Source organism: Rattus norvegicus, chromosome 5 (assembly GCF_036323735.1).
Source record: "Rattus norvegicus strain BN/NHsdMcwi chromosome 5, GRCr8, whole genome shotgun sequence".
Taxonomy (NCBI): Eukaryota; Metazoa; Chordata; class Mammalia; order Rodentia; family Muridae; genus Rattus; species Rattus norvegicus.
The window spans coordinates 52,205,701-52,218,794 of NC_086023.1; the positions used below are offsets into that span (position 1 = coordinate 52,205,701).

Sequence of the window (13,094 nt, forward strand, 5' to 3'; positions counted from 1 at the left end):
CCTGTACAGTGACAGTGAGACCCACTGTATGTACTTTAACTACATATGTGTAAACTTTTATGTTGATAGAAAAACCCTTGTGAGACCTGCCAGGAAATGTACATATTTTGCACCTTTTTCATGTTTTTTTTTTTTTCTCTCATTGAGGTGAACTTTGATAAGATGACTTTTCTAAAACTCTTTTCTGTACTTGGTGACAAGGACATACTGTAGTCCATATGGCAATCAGAAATTAATCCAATATATTGCTAAAGACTTTTTGTAAACTTGGGACTCTTTTGCTGCCAGTTGTGGAAGGGGAAATAATTTTTCAGTGGAGCAGGAACAGGTCAGGGCTGGAAGGGTCCAGACCAGAGCAATAAGAACTTCTCTAGCCGGACAGTGGTGGTGCATGCCTTCAATCCCAGCAGACGGATCTCTGTGAGTTCAGGGCCAGCCTGGTCATCATACTGAGTTCCAGAACAGACAGGGCCACACAGAGAAACCCTGTCTCAAAACCAATCAACCAAAAAACCCAAAACAAAACGGGAATTTTGTAGAAAAATGTTAGTGCCAAGCTTACCCCTCTACGTTTGCATGTCCCTATGGCCATGCCTTCCGACTCGCCCAGACTTTATGGGACTTTTTACCTCAGCACACACCATTGTAGTCACTTTATGCAGATAGGTGATTTCTTCCTGCTACATTATTCGGATGAACCTTTGGGGGACCAGATTTCTAAAAGGATGCCAATCAGTGTAGAGAATCTGAGTTTGAGGAGACCGGGACAGATAGCATTGATTTGTTGGGGGAAAACCGTAGAGGCACTTCTGCGCCTGCCAAGGAGGGTGCTCAGACTAAAGATGCATCCGTACATCGCATATGTAAAGCTCCTGCGAATGGTGTATTGATGCACTGTGTTTAAAGTCCTTGTTCAAGACCAGTTTTTAATGCTCCATGACCACAGGAGTGGAGCGGAACTTTGGTCTTGATTGAGTTTAGTCCTTGGTGGCTCAGTTTGCTACCTGACTCATTCTTTTTTTTTTTTTTTCATAGGTATGTCTGCACTTTAATTTTGAAATAACAACAGTAATTTTAAAAATCATCATATTGTTCTAAAATAATATCTTCTGGATATGAAGGGGCTATGACAGAGGGTATGGTTGTTGTCATAAGATATACATTATCAAGTCAGTCAATATCTGCATGAAGAGGCAATGAGCTCACAAGATCCCAACCTTAGCTGAGGAACTACTGACAGTTGATATCTCTGACTCATTCTTTTCATCTGTGACAACACAGTTATGTGTGTGCTTCTTTAGATCGGTAGGGAACCGAGAGTCCTAAATCTAGCCCCATTTCAAACCATTCCGAGGGTTAGCACTATCAGCTATGTGTGGCATTAGCAGAGGTTATTAAAGCAGGGTCCACTAGGGATGTCAAAGCAGCTTATCTCTGAAGCTCACTTCTTCTAAGCGTCTTCTTCCCATCTTCTTGCTTCCCTTTCCCCAAATTCTATATTGTTCGAGACAGCACATCTCTACGTAGCCCTGGCTGTCCTGGAACTCGCTCTGTAGACCAGACTGTCCTTGAACTCAGAGACTCACCTGCCTCTGCTTCCCCGAGTGATTAGAGGTGAACACCACCACTGGCCAGGTCTTAACACTTTTGAAGTTGGTAACTGAACCTGGAGATGGATGGTTGAAATGTAAGATTTGAGCCTCCCAGTAGTCCATACATTCAGGAGATTTCTAGTAGTCGTACTATGGCTCCTTCCTTATGATTTCTGTGAAGAGACTTGAATGAGATGGTAGGAGCCTGGAGTTTTCCTTAATTTTCAAGAACTATTCCCTGATTGGCCTTTGCCAAAAGGCTGGGTGGAGGTTGGCCCTGTGTGCCCCCCACACACAAAGGCACCAGGGAGTAAGGGGCACAGTTTGCTCTTTTTGAGAGGGGGTGGGGTCTGAGGTAGCTCAGGCTGGCCTCGAACTTGCCAAGTAGCCAAGGATGCTCTCCAGTTTCTGATGCTTCAGCCTCCACTTCCCCTAAGCGCTAGGATTATAGGAATGCACCACCATGCTTGGCTTGAACAGTGCTGAGAATCGAGCCCAGAGCTTTGTGCATGGGAGGGCAAGCACTCTACCAAGCTAGTATTCCCCAGCTCCCTTTCGTAATAGTTTTTTTACAAAGACTTTCTCTTTGAATAGATAAAGACTTGAGTATTTAATAAGACTTTAGTTTCGAGATAAGGCACTAGCCTGTCTGGTAAAACCACATAAAATTAGCATGTCTAAGTGGCGCTTCCATTTTTAAAGCTGGTTATATAATGGTTTTTTGTTGAAATGTGCCTTAAAAGCCTATCACTTCAAGAGCATGTGATTTCTTTGAAGGATAGGCAGGAACAATCCTGTGACATAGGGCCCACGTTCCTGATCATAAATGCACTCTTCAGTTACTCACAACATTGACGGCTGCCTCAAGCCTGCTGTGACAGTGACCTCTTGAAGATGTCTGAATGGCGACGTTTCCGTCTGTGACTAGAATTGATCATGTCCTCACATTTGTTTTGAATTTTACCTTAGATTCGGGAATTAGCTTAATGCACCACAGACTGCTTACGCTCAAATGTGACTGTGAACAGAAAGGCCAGTCTCCTGGCTACGGTGGCTTCAATGGAACATTGTTCGTTTGGTTTTAGGAGTTGAGAACTTGGAAGATGTGTAGACCAGGAGTCAGGCTTTTGCTCTCTGAGTCAAGTACAACTTCCGTGTAAGAGTTGTACTGAATTACCGTCTTTGGTTGACTGTAATGGTGGAGGTTAGTGTGAGTGACCTGTGCGGAGTGCTTTTGGAGGAGTATAGATAGAAACTGATGAATAGACACCAAGTGCTATTTGGTGAACATAATAAATGTTGGGTCCTTAAATAGAAAATGACTAAAAACCATAGCAGTACTTATGCATGGGTTATGCCAACTGTGTCTGAACCAGAATTCATAAAATCAACGGGACTGTCACGATGAAAGTACGCTATGCACCCAACAAACACAGGCTGGGTGTAGTTCGTAACCAAGCACACTGTTTTACTGTTGATAGGACATTTGTAACAGCCTTCAGGGATGTAAACTGCCAACTTGAAAAGCATGCTTGTGTGTTGATGGCTTGACGTACCCAGAGCTTAGTTTTCTGGGAGCAGAATGGTCTCTTTTGTTGAAATTTAAGATGATGTTTACTACACACACACACACACACACACACACACACACACACACACACACACTACTGTTTCATTGGTTATGTTAGGTCCATTTAATAAAAAGTTTAAAAAAAAAAACCTTTTGAGTTGGGGGCGTCTCTTAATGTCACTCAGCTGATCTTGGATTTCCGGGCTCAACAGATCTTCCTGCCTCAGCTTCTCTGCAGCTGGGCCACAAGTTGGGACAGCCACCACCCTTGACTGCTTTCAGCCAGATCTCATAACTCAGTTCTAATTTTATGCAAATGAAGAGAAATCATTATGTAAACTGAGCTTACACCTTTTTGAGACATGGTCTAAGTATATAGCCCTGCCTGGCCTTGGAACTATATAGACTAGGATGTCCTCAAACTCAGAGGCCTGCTTGCCTCTCCTTCTGGGTTGTAGAACTAAATGTGTGTGCTACCATGCCTGGCTTTTGTTGTTCTCTTCTTTAAATCCCGTTTTCCTTTGGCATCAGCCAAGTGTAGGACCTTCCACATATTGGACAAGTGCCCCAGCCCTTTTGAACCCTTAGTACACAAAGCAGGTGGTGCTTCTGGCCCTGCCCTTTAGTAAGGGAGTTATTAGGCTCCCCCTATAACTTCCCCCTAAAGCAGTGAAGTGGCTCTCCTGGAGAGATAACACCTGTATGCCTGTCCACCTAGTGAGAAAGGGACTTTCCTGAGGCTCAGACAACCCAGAAAGTACTGCCTGATTTCATTGCCTAGGCTCTAAGCATCATCTAGGATGTTTAATTCTGCAGATTCCCATCCCTAACTCATGCTTCCTGAATCAAAATCCGGGAAGTCATCTAGGGATCTTCGTTTTAAATATTCTTGGGAGACTTTGTTCCCCTGTAGCTGTTAAAGAGCTAGAGAGGGGAGATTGTTTTGCGTGAGGATTATAATCACCAAGGGAAGTCCTCTATATAATAAATGCACATGCACACACACAGACATATATGTATAGGTGTGTGTGTATAAATATATATATGTATATATACATACATACATATATATGTGTGTCTTCCAACTTGATTATGAGATTTGAAAAGTTATTTAACTCAAATTCTAAGGAATCTGATGCTCTTTCTTGGCCTCCACTGCATGCATGAAATCTCAAAACCAAAAAACTATTATTTAAAGTACCACTTAATGTATACTGCAACACATGTAAATGCTATAAAGTCCATTTGAATGATCAACTTAGATATTTAGATCTTTGCATTTATATAACAAATTACATAAATGTTTAAATTTCCTCTTCCTTTCCTTCACTCCATTAAATCCTTCAATGTACCTAGTGCCTTCATCGTCAGAACATTTTCAATGACCTAACAGTTCTCTGGGTGGGTAAGATCTTACACACTCTAAATTGAGTAGGTTAGTGTCAGAGGACATTTAACTGAGTTGGAAGACCAACTTGCTTGTTTGAGACGGTCAGTCTGGAGCTTGTGTTCTCCCCTCAGCCAGAGTGCTGGAATGAGGGGTGTGCCACCATGCTTGACTTGGGATGGGTTCTCTTATTTTTTCCCAGTGTCAGGATCTACCCCAGGGCACTGTTACACTGACTAGGCAAGTGTATCGTTGTTAAGTGACCCTCAACCCAGGAGACTATTTTCTATTTTACCCAACATCCTAGTGATCTCCACAAATAAGTTATACTTTTTTATTCAACTATTACTCAAGAGCTTTCTGCTGATGACCACCATTGTGTGTTTCCCAAGGCCACGCCCCCAGCAACGATGAGTCATCCGGTGTTTGTCTCTCTGCACCCATTGGCTGAGGCGTGTGACTTTTATAACAGAAAATTCCTACCAACTCAGGATTTTGAAAGACCTTGTTTCCCTGAACAGTAATTTATTCAAAACCAACAGATTGGAAGACCAAACCGTCTACTTCCTACTCCTTCACATATGGCATAGACTGTTTACAACCATCTATACTTCAGCTCCCCTTCAAGCCTCTGGGGAAGTAAAATTGGTGCCAGTATTTCTTCACAGGGCACCAGAAGGCAGATAGATGGATTGTGACACTTCTGGGGCGCTGAGTGCTAAGTGAGCTGTGGGGAAGCCCAGGATTAGCTTTGCCAATATTGTAAAGCTTTTGTGAGAGAAAGCCACAGCGTTATCCAAGTGTGCTAAAGAAACTGGTAATTATAGCGTGGAATGCTGGGGCACAGAATTACGCCCGGAAGTTCCATAATTCCTGTAAGGTCTCTGACCTTTGCAGAGTGAAGAATGTGATGTGTACTTATGAACTTTTTTTTTTTTAAAGTTTGTGGCTATTACAGCAGAGAATAAAATAAAAAAAATTGGCTTAAAAGTATTGAACTCAGTTCCTAGTGAGTAGGAACCAACACAGCCGTGAGGAAGGGGCAGCAGTGTTTTGAGCAATCACGTTAGTGTGAAGACCGCCGAGCCTCGTCAGTCGGCGGCTGCCTGGCTGGGACTGAGGGAGTAATAGATTGGAGGGACCGTGAGGACAGAAGAAAAAGGGCACATGCAGAGTGGCAGAGGGGCCTGGTATGGGGAGCTCTTAAGAGAGGCCTCAGAAGGCAGAAGACACAGAAACACCCCAGCTGTCTGCAAGCACATCTGGACGCCTCTTCTGGTCATGAAGGACGGTTTTATCTCAGCTGCAGGTGTTTCCTTTAGAGCCAAACTTAGCAGATGAGAGCATGCTTGCCAAACCCAGCCTGTGGTCCATCCGATCTGAGAGAGAGGAGGGGGCAGATTGTAAGCTCTTTTTTTTTTTTTTTTAAGACAAAGTCATTTTTTAAAATTTTTATTTAAAAAGAAAGCCAAACACTGCACTTAATTTAAAACAAAAATTCTTTTTAGTTTTACTCATGTGTTTGGGTATTTTGTCTGTCTGTACGTGTACCACATGCATCTCTGGTGCTTGCCAACATCAGAAGAGGCTGTGGGATTCCTTCAACTGGAGTTGCTAGTGGTTGTGCTATACGGGTACTGGGAACTGAATCAATGTCTTCTGCCATGGCCATAAGTGCTTTTAACTGTTGAGCCATCTCTCTAGCCCATTGCTAATAAAACAAAGAACAAAACTTCATAAAAGAAGTGACACGCATGCGGTCCATGTACAGACAGACAGACAAAAGCATGATTCTGAGCAGGACCCCTCCCTCATTCCCACTACTGAGTCCTGGGGGGTTGGAGGGAGCGCCACAGAGCTCACGACTGTATTAGTAAACTGAGTCTCTGTGAAAACAGATAGATTTAAAGGGCCATAGAAGGAGCTGGAGAGATGGCTCAAGTGGTTAGGAGCACTGACTGCTCTTTTGGAGGACCAGGGTTCAAATCCCAGTACCCACATGGCAGCTCACAGCTGTCTGTAACTCTGAGATTTGACACCCTCTCACAGATGTGATGGCCAAACACCAATGCATAAGACTGGGGGGAAAAAGCCACAGGAAGAAGTGATGATGTAAATGGTGGTTCGCTGTCATTTGGAGGTTTTATTTTTGCTTATTCATGGAGGGAAGAGAAAGAATAGTTTCTGTCAAACACATGGTGCCAGGAGGTCCTATTCTGGGTGCTCTGTTGGTTTCAGTACATTCACCTGGCATCTCAGCCTAACACCTAGTACCACTAGAGTGCTAAAAATATATCAGGTCCAGCATTGTGAGCAGCGAAGGAACAGAAAACAAGGCTCTTGTCTCTTCCCGATTTCTCTGCTGGCCACCAGATGGCAGGCAAAAGCATCCTGTCCTTAAGAGTTTAAACCTGGGAGCCTAATAATAACCCAAACAACATTTCTGTCACATTAATATCAGACATGTGACCGTTTAAAAAACCCTCAATTCTGGGGGGATGGAAAAATAGGAAAAACTATGGCAGATGGATTTTTCCCCTGAAAAAGAGCAAGACCTATTACAAAATATTCAAAATCACTAATACAATGTTTAGGATGTTTTTCTTTCTAAATATTACTCTAGGAAAATACTGATATAAGCCAGTTCATACCATCCAGGCAAATGATCACAGCACTGCGGTTTGCAAACCGTGTAATCCATTAGCTGACAGCAGCTGTGCTACAGAAAACTAGATGCAACAGGATTTGAACTGTTAAAATGTGCTTTACAATAATGCTCACGGAAAACACCAAACTATTAATCATGACCATTTCTGAAGAGAAGGGTTGTGGATAATTTATATTGTATTTGTATCCCAACTATGGAAAGGTAATCATATATGACTGTTAAGGTAAAGAACAAAACGCAGGCCTTGTTGTTTTTCTGTTTGTTTTCTCTTTGTTTTTTGAGACAGGGTTTCTCTGAGTAGACCTGGCTATCCTGAAACGTGCTCTGTAGGTCAGGCTGGCCTTGAACTCAGATCTGCCTGCTTCTCAAATGCTGGGATAGAGGCATGCACCATCATGCCCACCATTTCAAAGAAAAAGGATAGTTTTAAGTGATGAAGACTAGAATGAAACTAGCATTGAAGTGTAAGAAACACATACGTCATTTCAAGCTGTTAGAGCATTAACAAACAGGGTTTCAATCAGAATGCCTGGGCGCACCTGGGGTTCTCATTCTTATGTAGGCACTGAAACTTTAAGGACCTCTGATAAAGATTTCAGAGTATTTAAGCATAATAAAAAATAAATGAAAATGTTAAAATTTCGTCAATATGGTGGCGGCCACAGAGGTTACACCATCCTGTCCAGATCTTACCCTGACTCCACTTTGTGTCTGCCCAGAACTTTCCATGACCCTGATTGGCCCAGATATTCAAAATATCTGTTGGTTGTATAGTCAAAACAAATGTGGCTAGGCTCCCCTGACCTATACCCAACAGTGATGTCATTGTGCTTTTATCCTTAGAAATGTTGTAGCCTGAGTCTCAAGCTTTGGTGCCAAGAGTTGCTTTGGGGCAAGAGCCTATTCTGGGTCACTGGTTAACAGAGGACCATAATTTGGCCTATATAAGGTGGTCAGCAACGTTCTCACCTGGACTGTGACATAGGAGCCACAGTGATATTACCTTCTGCACATGGGACTCAACCTAGTCCATACCTGTACCCCTTGAAGTCATTCTAGAGACTTATGCCTCCTGCTGAGCCCAGAAAGGTCTGGAATAGCTGCTGTGTTTCCAGACACCAAGACAGATGGAGTCCATCTGGTTCTTCCAGGAATGCAGTTCTGGTTGAGAAGGTCAGGGCTCCTGGGAAGCCCTAAGGTCTATGAGGGCCAGGCCTCCTGGGGAGCCCTTGGGTTTGGGCATTCTTTTGTCCTCTCATGCTATATTGGGACACCAATAGAGGACCTGGGATTCCGATTCTGACTCCGCTGAGGGTTTGGGAGACCTGGGTTTCTAATGGTTGGCTGGCCGAATTGTTGTGTGAGTGACTGGACAGATTCTGCCCAGAGAGTAGCATTTTTGCTATTAATGTCTTTGCCCTGTCTCCTTTGGTTCTGTCTCAGGAACAAGAGAGCTGGTCTGCTCTCCAAGCTCTTTGACTTAATGACCAACTTGGTGTGTGCACCTCACCTTTAAGAGAGAAATCTGCTGCCCTTGTCACCTTACAATTCCTTTCTGGGATTATACTTGTGGTGTCCTCCGCCCTCTGATTCCATCTGTGTTTCATTTTGTCTGGAGACTCCCCATCTGCTTCTCTCCTTTCACCCCAAGCTCTATGCCTCTCTTTCTCCTCTCTCGGCCCCTCTTTCCCAGCTTTCTCCTCCCTCCTCTACTTCTCCCAGACTCTCTGACCCTCAGGGTCTGATCTCAACTCTTCTTATCCTACTGCTCAGCTCCCATTTATGGCCTCCCAAAGAGCCAGAACCTAGTTAACAGTCCTCCTAAAGTGCTCCCTGAGCCCCTAGGGCAGCCCCTGTGTGGTAGGGTCAGCGGCTGCAGGCTAGCTTGTGGCACAGGGTGTGTGCCAGCGGTTGGAGTCACCAGAGCAGGAAGTGCAGTGTGGGCAGGGGCACAGCAACCCCTCCCCCACTTTATCTCCACTAAGATTGAGGCATCCCGGCAGGGCAGCCGGGGAATCCAGGACTTCACCTCAGAGTGGCTAAGGGTGCCAGTTGTTCTATGGGGGAGTCCCTGTAGCTGCCCTGCTTGGGCAGGAGACTGCAGAGAAAGCTATGCTAACTGTTGGGTCTCCAAGACTACTTCCTCTGATGTAAAATAGTCTTAATTCTTGGGATTCCCTTACTCTCTGCCAGTGGTCTGCCTTTGTTTCTGTATCACCAAACCCAGAGACTCTTGGTTTTGTTTCTAAATTGTCATCTGCTGTTTTAGCTCACGGAAACCTGGGTCAGGAGACGGAATCTTACCTGCCCACTTTAGCCCTAAGCATGAATTCTGTTATAGTCATCCTAAGCACAAATGAAATTAATTTACAGAGACAAGCTTGGAGGGAGAGACCAATTTATAACCTGCCTTTATAAAGTCTTCATAGTCTTCTGTGTATGTCATCACAGTTAAGCCTGAAGAAACTCAAAACAAGTTTAAACTTTGTTTAATGTGGAGTAATATTCAAATTAAGGTGTATTTAAGAAACTGGTTTTTGAAAATGAAATGATTTCATAAAACGGGTTAGATTTACAACACACTTGCATGTCAGGACATCTGCAGGTTCAAGGAATGCCCTATCAGAACACAAACCCCATCAGAGTAAATTACGTGTCTCATTTAATAACTAAAGATGCAAGGGCAGTCAGATATGACGGGAGTCTGCTGCTCGTGTCTCTGGCTATGTGGGTCAGACCAGGAAAACCTCCTCCTTCCCTATAAAAGATGATCAGTCTGGAAAGATGGCTCAGGAGTCGAGAGCACCGGCTGCTCTTCCGAAGGACCTGGGTTTAATTCCTAGTACCAACACGGTGACTCACAACTGTCTTTGACTCCAGTTCCAGGGCATCTGACATCCTCACACAGACATACAAGCAGGGGAAACACAGATGCACATAAAACTTATTTAAAAAGATTTGTTTAAAAATATGAATTACTCCTCATGTCTCACATGTAGGGGAATAGGTTCTCTTAGAGTCTGTGCCCACATCCTCAATGTCCCAAACAGAGAGACAAATACAGCTACTCAAACAAATGAGAGTTTGCCAGACATATGAGTTGTGAGAACAGGGTAACTCTTGTACTTAAGCCTGCCATCCCCACTGGTATGGGAACTGCATACTAGTTCAGTTGGCCCTTTACCCTGGCTACCAATTCTCCTCATCTTGGGAGGAGAAGCTAATCCCATGGCTGAGAGGTAATTAGCTAATGCTGTAAAAAGTGCACCCCCTTCCCCCGTTTTTATTCTGAGACAGGGTTTCTCTGTGTAGCCCTGGCAGTCCTGAAACTTGATCTGTAGACCTTGTAGACCAGGTTGACTCCAACTTCCCTATACTGGGATTAAAGGTATGAGCCATCACACATCAGATGACGTAAGACAGGGACTCTGACACAGGGCTAGACAGCTGTGGCTAAATATGGACAACATCTAAATACTAGGTGAGATGTGTCACCCCATGGATCCAAGTCCAGGTAAGGAAAACAACACTGCCTGAGAAGGAAGCAGCCCAGACTGTGAAGGTCTACCTGGACCGGCCTCACCTTCCAGAGACTACAGGGTCCGGCTCTCCAGCTCTGCTCTGGCTACCAAGCCAGAAGCTAGTGGGCACACATTGGAAACTAAGGAATCCCAAAAGAGACACGGAGATGGGGATCATGATGTCCCTTCCTTCCTTGTTCAAGTATTCGAAAAGTAGCTAAAAGAAATGAGGAGTGAAATGACTACGGTAATGCTGTTTTGTCCTGATCTTACTGTAGCTCCATTTTGTGTTGGCTTGGGCACTTTTTCAGCTCCTACGCCCTCTCCACAATGCTCCAACAGTCACATCCACCTTGGCAGCACATTCTGGACTTTCCATTACTCAGATGCATAACCAACTCATAGTCAACTCAAATGCAAACACGTTCCCCTGACCCTGCGAATGCCATCGTGGTTTCTCTTTATATACCCTGAGCTTTGGTGCCGAGAGATTCTTTAGGGGCAAGAGCCTGTTCTTGGTTGCTGGCTTAGTAAAGGGCTATAATTTGGCCTTACATGTGTGGTGGTCTGTAACTTCTGACCTGGGCTACACCAGTAATAATATACCAGGAGGCTAAGAACCTGTACTGTACTCGAGAAGTTAAATGAACCACTTACTTTCTTCAAGACTTCAATTTTCTTCAACCATAAAGATAATCGGTGTCACTGCAAACACTCATGAAGAATAAAGGAATTGATCAAGCATTCGATATCCAGTAGAGTTTGTATTAGGGCGTCAGTGCTAAGGGAGAGGGACCCACAGTCACAGGGCCTTGTTCGCTCTCTAGGGAAAGGGGAACACACGGGGATTGAAGCTCAAGGCTGTCAAGTCTCTGAAGTGTTTGAACTTCTTTTTGTCATTTGTGGTATCTCTTGAGACTGGTTTAAATTTTTTTTAAGTTATCTTTAGGATTATTATCAGGAACAAGGTGAAAATTCTTCCAAATTTAATTTGGGATAGAATCTTTTTGTCTGCTATAAATTGTTACTTTCTTCTTGGAAGGAATTTGTTCTTTTGACAAACCTACATTTCTGGGAAAATTAATTTCCTTCCCGCCCAGTTAACAGTCAAGAAAGTAGCAACCTTTAAATGGCATTTACTTCCTTTTTATCCACATTTTACCCTATCTGCACACGTTTCTATTTAGAGAAAACTCAAGAGTTGGCTTTTCTCTTGCAGCGATTATAATTAAGCTTTGCCACAGCCTGTAACTCAATGCCAGATTTGATGCTGTTTTTACCTAAGGAAGAGTCCCCAAGGACAACGTGATGGTGGCTTCGAGAATAAAAGAGAAACATTCTACCTCCACTGTTTGGAGGAAGAGAAGAGCCTCATGGGAAAGGGCCCTCAGAAGCTGGTTGGTGAATGAGAATGACTACATCCCTTTGGCAGGCCTGGTTATGAGGTCAGTTGCTGAGCTGGGCAGGTTGTTGGATGTTGAATTTGAGGACTGAACACAAAGAATGAAAGCTGAATGAAACGTATTGAAGTTTGGTTTTGCTTGCTTCTCTATTCATCAGATTATCAGCTTACTGATATTCAGAAAACATCACCTTTAATGGCTTAAAAGATGCCATTTAAATCTTTTTTTACCCTCCCACTTCAGTAGGCTGGGACAAATCACTATGGCATTCACTTATAGATAATTCACTTACAAACTTGACAATATAAGATCAAACAAGATTTTTATATAACACTAATTTGTCTAATTAATCTTCATCCCACCTATATTACCTTCTGTAATCTCTATGGGTCCCTCCTTTCTTGAGACCCACTTCCTTCGTGAAGCCTTCTGAACCATCCTTTCTCTGTCCTCCACAATCCATGACCGGTCCCATTTATGTATGTGCTTTTACTAAAATTCCAGGTGACCGCCTTGCTTTTATTTCTGGAAGGTTCTGATGCACCCCGGAAGCGGTGTCTTAGTTAATCACACCGCGCAGCTAGGGGCCTCGGGTACACAAGACCACTCGGGTCCATCGCACCGAGACCATTGCGGGCTCGGAGAAGCGCCGTCACGGTGGCGGAGCCCTAGGCCGTGCTCGCCCGCCTGCCGACCGCTACGGGCTGCGCCGTTCCTCCGAGCTTTCCGCGAGCTCCTGGGGAACCCTGCAGGGCCCGCGGCTAGTCGGTCTCCCCGGCTGGGCCGAAGGGAAGACGAGGGTGCCGCCCGTGTCCTCGGGTCCCCGAGCGGGCTTCGCGGGGCCGCCGCTGCCGCTGTCGCCGAGTGAACAACCGCCACGAAGTGACTGCCACGTCAGGCCGACTTCACAGACCCGGCGCCGGCGGTGACGCAGCGGCGCGTCGGCCCGGACG

At 44.5% G+C, this 13,094-nt stretch overlaps 1 long non-coding RNA gene across 1 annotated transcript; it reads right to left on the reverse strand.

Moving 5' to 3' along the window:
* Positions 1-5,057: 5,057 nt before the first annotated feature.
* Positions 5,058-12,653, reverse strand: LOC108350947 (uncharacterized). Its single transcript, XR_001837925.3, has 2 exons — positions 12,513-12,653; positions 5,058-5,928 (listed from the first exon to the last, which is right to left on the reverse strand). It is a non-coding gene; the product is annotated as an uncharacterized LOC108350947 (long non-coding RNA).
* Between the last annotated feature and the right edge of the window lie 441 nt (positions 12,654-13,094).